This window comes from Rattus rattus, chromosome 5 (genome assembly GCF_011064425.1).
Source record: "Rattus rattus isolate New Zealand chromosome 5, Rrattus_CSIRO_v1, whole genome shotgun sequence".
NCBI classification, from domain to species: domain Eukaryota; kingdom Metazoa; phylum Chordata; class Mammalia; order Rodentia; family Muridae; genus Rattus; species Rattus rattus.
Window position 1 is genome coordinate 131,823,720 of NC_046158.1, and position 13,756 is coordinate 131,837,475.

Genomic DNA, 13,756 nt, shown 5'->3' on the forward strand with positions numbered 1-13,756 from the left:
ATTTTGGTAGCTAAAAGTGCTACTGGACCCCAAACAGTGAGGGGACATCACATGGGGTCAGGCAGCAGTGGGAAGCACTTAGAGGCAAATGGTGTAGCACGTCAGATTGCCTTGAACATGTTATTGAGGAAGCTGCGTGTGAATAGTATGCAGAGGAAACTGGGGAACGTGGTAAAAAGAGCCTGGGTGGAGATGGGACAGTGGGCACTAACGCATGCATACACTGCTGCTTAGGCCCACAAGAACTCCCTTCACTGTTTTGGGTACAATAGCACTATTAGCTACCAAAATTGGAACACACATGCATGTGCGCACGCACAGAGAGTGGAGTTGGAGGGGTAGGGAGGTAGGGGTGGGCATGGGAGGACTTAAAGGGAGGAGCTGAGGTGAATATGATCAAAGTGCATTTTATAAAACTCTCAAAGAATCAGTTAAAATATTTAAAAACAACACTGAACGAAAATAAGAAAAAAAAACAAAAACAAAAACAAAAAGCAAACAAACAAAATATCAAACTGCACCTGCCTCTAGCACCAGCCTGGGCTTGGCTGACTTCTCGTTGGCAGATGCTGTGGCTGCTGCCTCCTCCGAAGGGAGGGTTAGCCAAGTCCAAAACACAAGCCCCGTGCCACAGACAGGCAGGATCGGAATGGTAGCGTTTACACTGGAAACACCCTGAAGTCTTGGCTTAAAGACAGAGTCTGCAATGCCACAAAGTGGCCCTCCACCAGGAAACCTCAGCTCACGTCTCAGACTGTTATGGGAGGGTCACAACACTGTGCCCATTAACCACCCATGACAATGGGGAGAATGAGAAGTAAGACAAATTAAGACCCGGGAATGTAATCCTGGCCATGCTGGGACTAGGAACCTGTCACACCAGAATCTATCTCTGCTTCCCATGGTTTTTCACCTTGAAGAGCCATCGGGGTGCTGTACAGTTTCAGCTACATTCCTGGAGCTGGCAAGGCAGCTGCTGCTGAGGGCTGAGGCTTTGGCTATCTCAGCTCAGGAGGACCTGCCCCTGGATCTCTTCCTACCAATGTTCAAAGAAGTCTTTGCCAGCAGACAAATTAACAACCTAAAGACCATTGTATATGTGGAGAGAATATCTTCTGTATTGAGTGGATGTATCACCTGTCAATTAAAGAAAAGAAAACCTATGGCCTATAGGAAAGGGTAGAATAGAAGGTGGGACATCAGGAAGGCAGAAAGAATTCTGGGATAGAATCTTCACCTGGGGAAGATGTGACCAGTCTGACACACGGTTCCTGAGCACAGGTGAGCAGCCACGTGGCAGAATGTAGATTAGAATAACTGGGTTAATTTGAGTTATGATCCAGTCGGAGAAGAGTCCAGGTATACGGCCATTTTCAAATATTCTGAGTCTGAATCTTACCTATTTCTGGGAGCACGGGGCTAGAAGGAAGAACCCGGATTCAACTTCTGTAGGTGTCCTGCCAGCCTTTCTCCTACTTCCCTGTGAGGTCCCTGATGAAGACCCCTGTCTTAGTCACCGCTCTATTGCTGGGAAGAGAGGCCATGACCAAGGCAACTCATAAATGAAAGTGTTTAGTTGGGGGCTTGCTTACAGTTTCAGAGGTTAGTCCAATGTCCTCATTGCAGGTGGGGGTAGCATGGGACTGTAGCTGCAGCTGAGAGCTACATCCTGATATGAAGGCAGAGAGAGAGAGAGAGAGAGAGAGAGAGACAGAGAGAGAGAGAGACAGAGAGAGAGAGAGACAGAGAGAGAGAGAGACAGAGAGAGAGAGAGAGAGACAGAGAGAGAGAGAGAGAGAGAGACAGAGAGAGAGAGAGAGAGAGAGAGACAGAGAGAGACACACAGAGAGAGAGAGAGAGAGAGAGAGAGAGACAGAGAGAGAGAGAGAGAGACAGAGAGAGAGAGAGAGAGAGAGAGACAGAGAGAGAGACAGAGAGACAGAGACAGAGAGACAGAGAGAGACAGAGAGACAGAGAGAGACAGAGAGAGAGAGACAGAGAGAGAGAGGGAGAGAGAGAGAGAGAGTCAGTCTGGTGTCAGCTTTTGAAACCTCGAAGCCCGCCCCCACATGGCTCGCTTCCTCCAACAAGGCAGCATCCTAATCCCTTTTAAATAGTGTGACTCCCTGATGGCCAAGCATTCAAACATACGAGCCTATGACAGTCGTTCTTATTCAACCATCACGACCCCTAGCGTGGAAACGGCATAGGCTGTGATGTGTTGACTGTGTGGAAGGTTTGCCAAGGAGGCAGGAACTCCAAGGGCTCTATGTGGGTGTCTTGCACCCCAACTTCTAGGATGTGTGGGCTGGGGCTGAAGATGGTGGCTGTTCACCAGAGACCACTTGTCAGAAGCAAATAGGGAAGTGGTCCTCGAAAGTGTCGGCTGATTTTGCCTCCAGCCTAGGGAAGGACATTTGTACATGAAAGCTTCCCCAAGGCAGATGGCAGTCCCTCTCCTGGTCTCAATATCTGACTGCATCTGAGAATTTTATCTTTTTTTTTTTTTTTTCTGGAGCTGGGGACCGAACCCAGGGCCTTGAGCTTGCTAGGCAAGCGCTCTACCACTGAGCCAAATCCCCAATCCGAGAATTTTATCTTAACTGTCCATTTGTAAGCTCTGTCTTTACTTCTTAAGGGAGTGCTCAAAGCCATTAATCTCCCTTTATCTTTATAGTCAGATGGCGGCAAAGCAATTTTGAGGAGTTAAAAAAAAAAAAGTACTCTGTAAATGCATACAATGAGAAAATTTCAGCTAAATATTAATAAATTATTTTTTTTAATATCTACCAGGGGCCAGTGTTCGTCCACTTTGTACCTGAACAGTCCTTTCAGTTGTCTGGTGTGAGCACACACAGGAAGTCGTTTGTTCTGGGTGGGTCAGCATCTTCACCGTTAAAGTTGTTTGAAACTTTTGAATGTAAAGATCTCGTATTCAAGGAAAAATGTCATGGAAGGAAGCTCTTCTTTCGAATGGCTTAAGGAAACCTTGGGCTTTTCCTCAAAGGACCCATATATGCCTCACCTCTCCCTAACTTTGCTGCTAGTCTCTGCACGATTTAAGTTCTTATTAAGAAACTCCTTGGGTCAAGGGTTTCTCTATAGACACCTTGGTGAGTGGGAAAAAAAGGAAGAGAAATCCAGTGGTTCGCAGAAGGGCTAACCTGTACTGTTTCTGTCTTATTTATGAAGCTGGATATAGTGTACAATGCCACACCCTTGATTAAATGTGAAGGAGACCGATGCTTATGGGCGTATAGGAAAAACAAAATTTGGACCAAAAAATTTACCAGTAAGTTCTGTTAGGATATGTTTTCTTTTAAAAAAGGAAAATAATCAAATATAAGACTTTATTCATAAATATTCAAACAACTGTACCCTCAGATGTGGAAGAAACCTACTATATCTAAAGATTAAGAGGAAATGGGAGACTGGAGAGTTGGCCCAGGGATTAAAAGCCCCCCATGCTCTTGCAGAGGACCTGACTTCAGTTTGCAGCAACTGTGGGCAGCTCATGCCTCCTCCAATGCTGGTTCAGGAGGTCCAATGCCCTTCTCTAATGACTGAGGGCACTCCACCAAATAGGGCATGTACGTATACCTTTAAAAAATCCACGGAAATCCTGGAAAGTAACTACATATGATACTTATGGCTAGCTGGCGTGAGGATGACAAGAAGCAAGTCCAATACCCATATGGGGTATTTTGGGGTACATCTTGATGAGGTAGTGGATGTTACCCTTGTAAAACTACCCTAGTCAAAATGGATATTATTAAAATAAAAAAAAAAAAAGAATTGGTCTGGAGAGGTAGCTCAGTGGGCAAAGCACTTGGCACACAAAGGAACCGAGTTCGCATTTCCAGAAGTCATATAAATCCAGGTATGGTGTATGTACATGTAATTCCAGCTCTGTTCAGTGAGACAGAAGAATACAGGAGCATCCCTGGATGCTCACACGCTCGATGGTCTGAGGTACCCATGAGGTACCCAATGGCAAAACACAAGAGGTTTTGTCTGAGACAATGTAGAGGGCAAGAATCAACACCCGAGGTTGTCCTCCAACCCTCCACGTGCACATTGTGTTATGTGAGTGCGCGCGTGAGCGCACACACACACACACACACACACACACACACACACACACACGTTATAAAGAGAAAAATTAAATAAAAAATTTAAAAAGCTGCTAGTGAGCATTTGGAGTAACCAAGTCCTTTTTACAGTGTTTTTGGGATGTGAAGCTATACAGCTGTCATGCAGAACAGAATAAAACTCCTCAAAAACCTAAAAATTGACTCCAGGTTTAGCAGCCTACGTTTGGGGGTACATCCAAAAGAAATGAAATGAGCGCGCAATGGGACCCCTGCGTGCCCTGCTCATTGCTGCATTATTCACAGCGGATGGTTAACAGGGATATCCATCAGCACATATGTCACAGGGCGCTGTACATACACAATGAGACACCCAGTCAAAATAACTCTTGCCATTTGTAGAAAATGGGTGTTTCTCTTAACATGTTAAGTGAAAGAAGTCAGATACAGAAAACCAAATGCCACATGTTCTTGGCCCTCTGTTTATGCTAAAAATCAGTCTTATGTGAAATGATACCACTGGGTCGGAGGCAGTAGGAAGGTTGAGAGAGGCTGGCTAGTGGGTACCAAACACAGCAACACAGAAGCAGCAAGCCCCAGCCCTCCATAGGCCAGCATGTTGATTAAACGTATGACCACCTAGTCTGTATTTTATTAGTAAATAAGATAAGAGCTCTGACTTTCCAAATAGAAGAAAATATAAGTAGAAGGAACTCTGAGCTACCATGATTGGAAATCCCACGTTGTACATTATACATGCATGAAATAATCATATGACAGTCCGTAAATATGTACAATTAAAGGAATAACCAAACACCCATACAATACACCATTGTTCAGTTGAAACGGAACCTAGCCTGTATATTTTAATAAGTCAAAGGGACCTAGGTAAGGAATGTAAGCCTGAGAAAGAGAATTCTCATATCTAAAAGTCATTTGGCTCCTGTCCTGACTCTAGCACATAAGTCTATACCCGTGGCTATACAATTTCTGACACAAGCCCAGATTGGTTGCATTGGCTTCTTGTTCTTACTCTGGGAGGTGTTTATATTCCCGAAACAAAAGAAGACAAATTATTTAAGTAGTGTTAGACATCAGAGTGAATGGTCCAGTGGCCTAGGGATGGGTGGGTGTGATGACTGTAAGGTTGAGTGCCTTGCCAATGCCAGCAACATTGGTAGGCGTTCCTATGGATGTTATGTCATCAATATATCTGGTCGCTGGTGAAATGGAAGTGTTCTTCCATGTCACGTTCCCGTGGACCGAGGTAGGTTTTGGGTGTGCACTTTGGTCTTCTGCTAGTTTTAGGAGAATGCAGCAGTTTGCTTTGTTCCTACACAGATATATGTACCGTTCGTCACCTCGACATCGGACTCGGCAGCGCCCTAAATTATCCTTCCAGCATTTTGGTGGCATTCTCCTCCAGGCAGCTGCAGAGAATAAAAAGTAAATTAAAAAACTCAATTCTAGCATAGACATAACTTCCATTCAATCAAAAACTTGCCTTTGCCCTCTAGACTAACACCAATGCAAATTCTACGATGCTGAGGCAAGAAATATAAAACATTAAAACTGTGATATGTCATGCACCCTCAAAACAATGCAGTGGAAGCATGAGAGAGAGAGAGAGAGAGAGAGAGAGAGAGAGAGAGAGAGAGAGAGAGAGAGAGATTTAGTGCTGTTTTATAAACCTAGCCTCTTTTCGTTTGTTGTTTTGGTTTTTTGAGACAGGGTTTACTCTGCATAGTGCTAGCCATTCTGGAACTCGCTCTGTTGACCAGGCTGGCCTCCAATTCAGAGATCTGCCTGCCTCTGCCTCTTGAGTGCTGAGATTAAAGGTGTGCACCACCTAGACTCTTAAGAAGTATGGAAGAGAGAAGGAAAGGTCCACAGGGGGCAAGGACTGCCTCAGAAAAGAAGCAGCGATGCTCCATTTTTGTGGAAGAAGTTGTTGAATGTATGTGAGAGGTTTCAGGCAAGGTGACATGTCTCAGGTATGATGTACAAAGCCCAGAGGTCACAAGGTAGAAATATGAGGTAGTAGGGCCAAATCCCCAGTTCCTTTACAAATTCAGTGTTTTTAGCTTATTCAGAACATGATGAAAGTTTAATGGCTTAACTGTGTTCTAGGTTAGTCAGTCCTGGGAGCCTTGTTGAGGGGCGGGAAATAGTGGGATGAAGCAGTAGTAACAATACACTTCCAGGAGTAGTGTATTGTTACATTGTTATAAACTAAAGCTCTTCCAAGCCAACCTATTAGTGGCTGTAACTAAAATGTTGCTGTAGACAGGTGGTTTGGATACAAGGTAAAGGAAACAACAAATGGTTTCTGAACCATGAAGGTAGATGGAGGTGTGTGCTATTCACAGAACAACAATTGAGAAGAAAAAAAAAAATAACGGGGGGGGGCAAGAATTTGCTTTGGGGCACATAACAGGATAAACCCAGGGTGTCAAGAAGTCAGTGGGAGCTCAGACGAAAGGTGTCAAGTGCAGATGTGAATGTCAGAATCAGTGCTTATAGACAAAAGTTAAAGTTAAAGCCACAGAATAATATGAGAGGAAAAAGAGAGATGATCAAGTTCCACTAAGCTTCAAGACCAGATAGAGTCTGGGGCTGTAATTCAGTTAGTCCAATGCTTAGCAATCAAACCTCACAACCACGAACGACTGAGCCTGTGTTGAACATCTGAAATCCTAGCTTTCTGGGTGTGAAAAAGGAGAATCAGAAATTTAAGGTCACCCTTGGCTATGTCTCTATTTAGAGACATTTTATAAATTCAAGCCAATTCATTTATGGAAATGGAAGAAAATCTTTATAAGCAAACTGCCACATGTTCAAATTTAGTGAGTCTTTTATAAGTACATGAAGGCTCTTTAAGAAAAATTAATAGGCAGGGGCTGGAGAGATGGCTCAGTGGTTAAGAGCACTGACTGCTCTTCCAGAGGTCCTGAGTTCAATTCCCAGCAACCACATGGTGGCTCCCAACCATCTGTAATGGGATCCAATGACCTCTTCTGGTGGGTCTGAAGACAGTGACAGAAATTAGATAAATAAGTAAGTAAATAAATAAATAAATCTTAAAAAATTCAACAGGTAGGTGTTTCAGAAATCTAGTGGGATATAATAAGACTCACAACCACAGCATCTGAATTCAAATCCTAGGAGATATCATTTCACTTAGCAGATTGCAATCTTGAACGATTAAAATAGAAACACGAGACGAGGGACTGGGAAGATAACATATAGCTGGTAGTGAAGAAAGCAGCCTTTGATAGCTCTCTCTCTCTCTCTCTCTCTCTCTCTCTCTCTGTCTCTCTCTCTGGAAAAAGCATACATTTGTTTGTAAGATCTCCTTGAAGAATTGTTGGTGATGAAGAGTTATTTTCCAGCCTCAGTGAAGCAACACTTTTCTCAAAGGCTATCTGCCAATCAAATATAACAAAGGGGGCTAGCATTAAATATAATGGGTGTGGTGGCTCATGCCTGCGATCTCAAGATGTGGGAGATGGACACAGGAAGACTGCAAGTTTGAAGCCAGCCTAGTTAACACATGAGCTCTTATCTAAAAAAAAAAAAAAGTCCCCAAGGCATGCTAATACATTTTCAGAATGATCCACATGGTTCATTTACAGCCGAATTCATAAACATATATAAGGGACAAACATCTAAATAGATTAATATATACTAGAGCATCCTGGAAACTAGTGGCACTGATTGGTCCTGAAAGGTGAGACTGAACCAGGACTTTTAGGTTGGAATGGTGTGTTCATTTTCCTTAGACCAGTTGTGTGGGTTTTCTTATACACAAACCAATGGCAACCATTTCTCAATAAAAACAGGAAACCAGGGGTTGGGGATTTAGCTCAGTAGCAGAGCGCTTGCCTAGGAAGCGCAAGGCCCTGGGTTCGGTCCCCCGCTCCGAAAAAAAAAACCAAAAAAAAAAAAAAAACCAAAAACAAAACAAAAAAACAACAAAAAACAGGAAACCAAAAGTATCAGTGTTTTAAAGAGGGGGACAAGGGCTTCATATTGACCGGAAACAAGAGGCTCTTCATCAACCGCGCACGCCTTCCCACCACAGCTTTAGCCTTACATTGACCACAAACTTAGCATCTCTTGCACAAGACAGCTCTGCAGAACATGCAGCCTGGAGTCCTTGACTGCATCTCAGACCAGTGAGAGTCTCCCTCTCAGGACTGAGGATAGTTTAACATGGGAGAAAGGTTAGGTCCGTAGGACACGGCCATAAAGTAGCTACAGGAAAAGAGTAGGGAGGTCAAACTGACACCGAGTGGTTGTACAGAAAGAGCCCCAGGGCAGTTCAGTGTGGAGGAGAGTCTTGCCTTCTGGGGACTCATCTCAGAGGACTCCCCGGATATTTGGATGCCTGTGGCGGAAGAATGAGAGAGTAGGGGCGGGGCTGCCGGAAGAAGACCCCTCTCTCCTTCCAACGGATCCGAGTTGAAATGACTCTCCTCACCACCCTCAAGGATGGCAGGGTGGGGTGGAAGGGGTAGGCTCTGCTCAACAACTCACCCAAACTCCACCTTCCCCATTTTATAAGGTCCCATTACCTTTGGTCACCTGAGTTAGCAACCCACAGATAATGAAGGCCAGTGTTGGGAAAAGCATGGCTTCGGAGAGAGCAGGAGAGCGATCTATGTCCGGAGGAAGCCAGAATGCCTTATCCAGCGATCTAGGTCTTGAGCTTTATTGGTGTCATGAGTGATGAACCGGAGAAGAGAGCTTGCTAAGCCATTTGGCCTGTCACACCAATCATTTGCATGACACCATCATGCCCAGCACGAGAGATAATCCAAGGAAAACAAAACCTAAGGAAACAAGGTGTAATCCTGCATGGGTTGATGGGAAGAACTCCCAAGAGGAAGCTTCCTTCAAACCTAGTGGGGTCAGTTTCTTCTCTGTCCTTGTGCAGCACTCTACCACCACTAGTAGAATGGTGTGGGACGTTACCACTGTGGCAGACCAGTGGATCATAGTACGTAGCAAAGTGTTTGTCTTTTCTCCCCAGTTTGAATCCCCGTGAAAGAAGGGAGATGCAAAAAAGAAAAAAAAATGCACAAACAGAAAAACCTTTGAAACCCTGACTCCATTAGCCATTAAACAGAAGAGATCAGGAATTGCAAGTCAAAACAGAAAAACAGGATTTACTATGATTGTCTTTTCTCCATTGTATAGTCTCCTTGTCCCCACTTCTCCAAAGAACTAAGCAAGAAACTGTGTATTGGGAAAGGCGAAATATTTTTCATTATTTTATATTTTATTTTTGCTTTCTTGAGAGAGATTCTCTTTACCTAGCCCTGGCTATCCTGGGACTCACTATGTAGTCCAGGCTGGCCTTGAACTCAGAGATCTGACTGCCTTCGATACAAAGAGCTTGTGCCACTGTGTCTGCCTCTTTTTGCTTGCCTGTTTGTTTCATTTACAACCCAAAATCTGAAATTTTACCTTAGGAAATTAAAAAAAATGAGAAAAACTCCCTTAAGATGAGTAGACGAAGCCCCAAGAGCTAAATACCATGACACTGACAATGGGAGGCTCACAGAGTTGGGCCAACGAAAGCGAGTTCATCCAGTGCGTTTGCTGGATGAGCCTGCAGCTATGCCCACAGTGAAGACGGACTCAGGTGGTCACAATGTGGACTGAAAGGGAGGTTGTCACTATCAACCCCATTGGTGGTAAGAGGGCAGTCACTGAATGCAATGTTACGCCCACAATGTTTATTGATAGATGAGGTGAACCAAGTCCTTGGAAGCAAACAACCTGACGGTGAAAGGTTACCCAAACAACCTTGCACTTGACTCAAAAAACTAAATTAGCAGTTTTCAACCTTCTCTCAAAGAAATAGTCAAGCCTAGATGGCTTCAATGGGGCAGATATGCCTCAGATCTCAATAGGCAATTTTCCAAAGAAGACACATGAATGTTTGATAAAGAGATGTTCAGCTCACTGACATTGGACTGAATGTAAAATAAAACCACAAAATGCACCCCCAGGAGAATGTAACTTACTAAGAAGTTCATGCAGGGGCTGGAGAGATAGCTCAAGAGCTAAGAGCACTGGCTGCTCTTCTAGAGGACTCAGGTTCGATTCCCAGAGCCCACAAAGTGGTTCAAAACCATCTGTGACTCCAGACTCAGGGATCTGATACTCTCTTCTGGCCTGGGTGGGCACTGCACACATGTGGTACACAGATATGCATAAAGGCAAAACACTGTGCCCACAAAAATAAATAAATAAAAAGAAAATTAGTGGAGATAGCAAATCCACCAGATATGAGGATTAAAAGTAGGGTGCTCGCTTCGGCAGCACATATACTAAAATTGGAACGATACAGAGAAGATTAGCATGGCCCCTGCGCAAGGATGACACGCAAATTCGTGAAGCGTTCCATATTTTACTATGTTCATTGAAGCCTTATTTATAATAGCCAGAAGCTGGAAAGAACCCAGATGCCCTTCAACAGAGGAATGGATACAGAAAATGTGGTACATCTACACAATGGAATATTACTCAGCTATCAAAAACGACTTTATGAAATTCATAGGCAAATGGTTGGAACTGGAAAATATCATCCTGAGTGAGCTAACCTCAATCACAGAAAGACATACATGGTATGCACTCATTGATAAGTGGCTATTAGCCCAAATGCTTGAATTACCCTAGATGCCTAGAACAAATGAAACTCAAGACGGATGATCAAAATGTGAATGCTTCACTCCTTCTTTAAAAGGGGAACAAGAATACCCTTGGCAGGGAAGAGAGAGGCAAAGATTAAAACAGAGACTGAAGGAACACCCATTCAGAGCCTGTCCCACATGTGGCCCATACATATACAGCCACCCAATTAGACAAGATGGATGAATCAAAGAAGTGCAGACCGACAGGAGCCAGATGTAGATCGCTCCTGAGAGACACAGCCAGAATACAGCAAATACAGAGGCGAATGCCAGCAGCAAACCACTGAACTGAGAATAGGACCCCGTTGAAGGAATCAGAGAAAAGAACTGGAAGAGCTTGAAGGGGCTCGAGACCCCATATGTACAACAATGCCAAGCAACCAGAGCTTCCAGGGACTAAGCCACTACCTAAAGACTATACATGGACTGCCCCTGGACTCTGACCTCATAGGTAGCAATGAATATCCTAGTAAGAGCACCAGTGGAAGGGGAAGCCCTGGGTCCTGCTAAGACTGAACCCCAGTGAACTAGACTGTTGGGGGAGGGCGGCAATGGGGAAGGGTGGGGAGGAACACCCATAAGAAGGGGGGGAGGGGATGTTTGCCCGAAACCGAAAGGGAATAACACTCAAAATGTATATAAGAAGTACTCAAGTTAATAATAATAATAAAAAAAAAAAAAGTAGGGGCAAAAACCATGGGAAAGGGGGTTGGGGATTTAACTCAGCGGTAGAGCACTTGCCTAGCAAGCACAAGGCCCTGGGTTCGGTCCCCAGCTCCGAAAAAAAGAAAAGAAGAAAAAGAAAAAGAAAAAAAAAAAAGAAAAAAAGAAAACCATGGGAAAGGTAACATAAAGCTTCTAGAATATTACTCTCCACAGCGGTTCCCAAGGAAATAAACAGTTTAAAGGTTACAGTGTGCTTCACTCTAATTTAAAAGCTTTAAGTCAGTGGTTCTCAACCTTCCTAACGCTGCAACCCTTTAATGCAGTTCCTCGTGTTGTGGTGATCCCCAGCCATAAGATTATTTCAATTGCTACTTCATAAGTGTAATTTCCTACTGTTATAAATCATAATGTAAGTATCTATGTCTTAGGTGACCCTTGCGAAGGGGTCGTTCAATCCCAAAGAGGTCCCGGCCCAAAGGTTGAGAACCACAGCTCTGCATGATTACGGAAGAGCTCACAGGGACTCAAGAGAGATATACAAAGTTTAACCAAATGAAGACACAGGAACCAGGGGTTCCACAGAGACGGCGATTTCTGTAAGAGTTAAATAGAGCCTTGGAAATGAAGGCTGGATAAGGAGACGAGTGAACACAGTTGCAGGTCACCAACAGGCCAGCTCAAAGAGAAGAAAGAGTATCCAAATTTGAGGACAGGTTTAAAAAAAAAATACTCCAATCACACAAAAGAAAAAAAAACAAACAAAAACAAAACAAAAACAAACAAACAAACAAAAAAAAGATAAAGAAAGACGATTCCCTGCAGCTTGAATCTCCATCGTTCCGGTTTGGAAAGCCTAGTCTCTGGCTGAGAGTCCGAAGCTGAGAGGTTGTGGAACCTTAGAAGGTTCCAGACGGCGCAGTGCGCGACTTCCGTGCAGTGTAAGCTTCTGATTAGCTCGGCCTCTAGTTCCAGCCCCACACTCTGATTCTGCTTCCTCTCCTGTTATGGACAGAAATGTTCTAGAACCATGGGTCAAAATAAGTCTTCCCTCCTTTAAGTTTTTTTTTTTTTTGGTCAGGTATTTTTGGTCACAATGACACAAAAATAAGCAACATACGAGATTCCCTAGACCTTTTGGAAAACCGTCAGGTGGAAAACACCAGCATTTTAGACCTAAAGGCAGGAGGAAAAAGCTAAAGGCTTTTAAAAAGAGAACCTACTCAATGAAATGGCGTCAACAAAAAACCGCCCATCTTGGAGAGCACGCGGACGTCCACATGCAGAAGGCTTCCCGAAAGCTAGCAGACGTGACTAAGATCTTTGTCCCAGCTGATCACAATCAGAACACCGAGGTGCAAGGCAGGTGTGAGAGACAGCTCAGTGGATGAGAGCCTTGGCTACTATTACAAAGATCTGCGTTCAGTTGTCAGCACCCGTATGGTATTTCACGACTGCTCTAACTCCAGGTCCAGGGGATGTGGAGTCCTTGTCTAGCCTCTGCTAGCACCAGGCGTGTACGTGGTGCACATGAATACACGAAGGCAGAACACTAGTATACTCGAAATATAAATAAATAAATAAATAAATAAACAAACAAACAAACAAACAAACAGATAAATAAATATTTTTAAAGTAGACAAAGGAAAATTAATATGCAAAGGAAAAGCATAAAATCACATTTAAGAACACTCCTATCAGGTAACAGCATATTTCTTTAAAGTCGTATACCACAGGAAAGAATAGAATGACATAGTCCAAGTCCTGGAAGAAAACAGCTGCCAACCAAAATTATACAAAGCAAGGATCACTTTCAGAAATGAAGACCTTCAAGGCAGCCAGAGAATTTGTGAACATCAGACTACGCTTACAAAAGACGCGTGAGGGAATCCTATCTCCAGAAGTGGAGTAGAGACGCATGTGAAAGCACAGCTGTCACTAGAAAGGCTGATTCAAATGCTAACACCATAATAAGTCACCCAAGTACAGGGGAGCAAGAGTAGAAAAAATCCAGCACAGATATCCAACTAGAATACAATCAACAAAATAACGTTAAAATGTGCTTGCCTGTCAATCGTGAACTTAAATGTAAACAGACTAAATTATCCAATAAAGAAGAGCAGACCAGGCAAAAGCATAAAGAAATAGAATGCAATCAAACGCTGCCATCCGGAAACTCGCCTCATCCATAGAAAAGCGTCCAGATGGACAAAAAACAAAAAAAGCAAACAGGCATAGTCTGTACTTACACCTAATAAAAGTAGCTGAGACAAAAAAATTAAGAAGGCCAAAGGCAAG

The 13,756-nt window shown here is 43.6% G+C and overlaps 1 non-coding gene across 1 annotated transcript; it reads left to right on the forward strand.

The window, feature by feature from the left end:
- Window positions 1-10,408: 10,408 nt before the first annotated feature.
- Window positions 10,409-10,515, forward strand: LOC116902663. Its single transcript, XR_004388225.1, has one exon. It is a non-coding gene; the product is annotated as a U6 spliceosomal RNA (small nuclear RNA).
- Window positions 10,516-13,756: the final 3,241 nt, after the last annotated feature.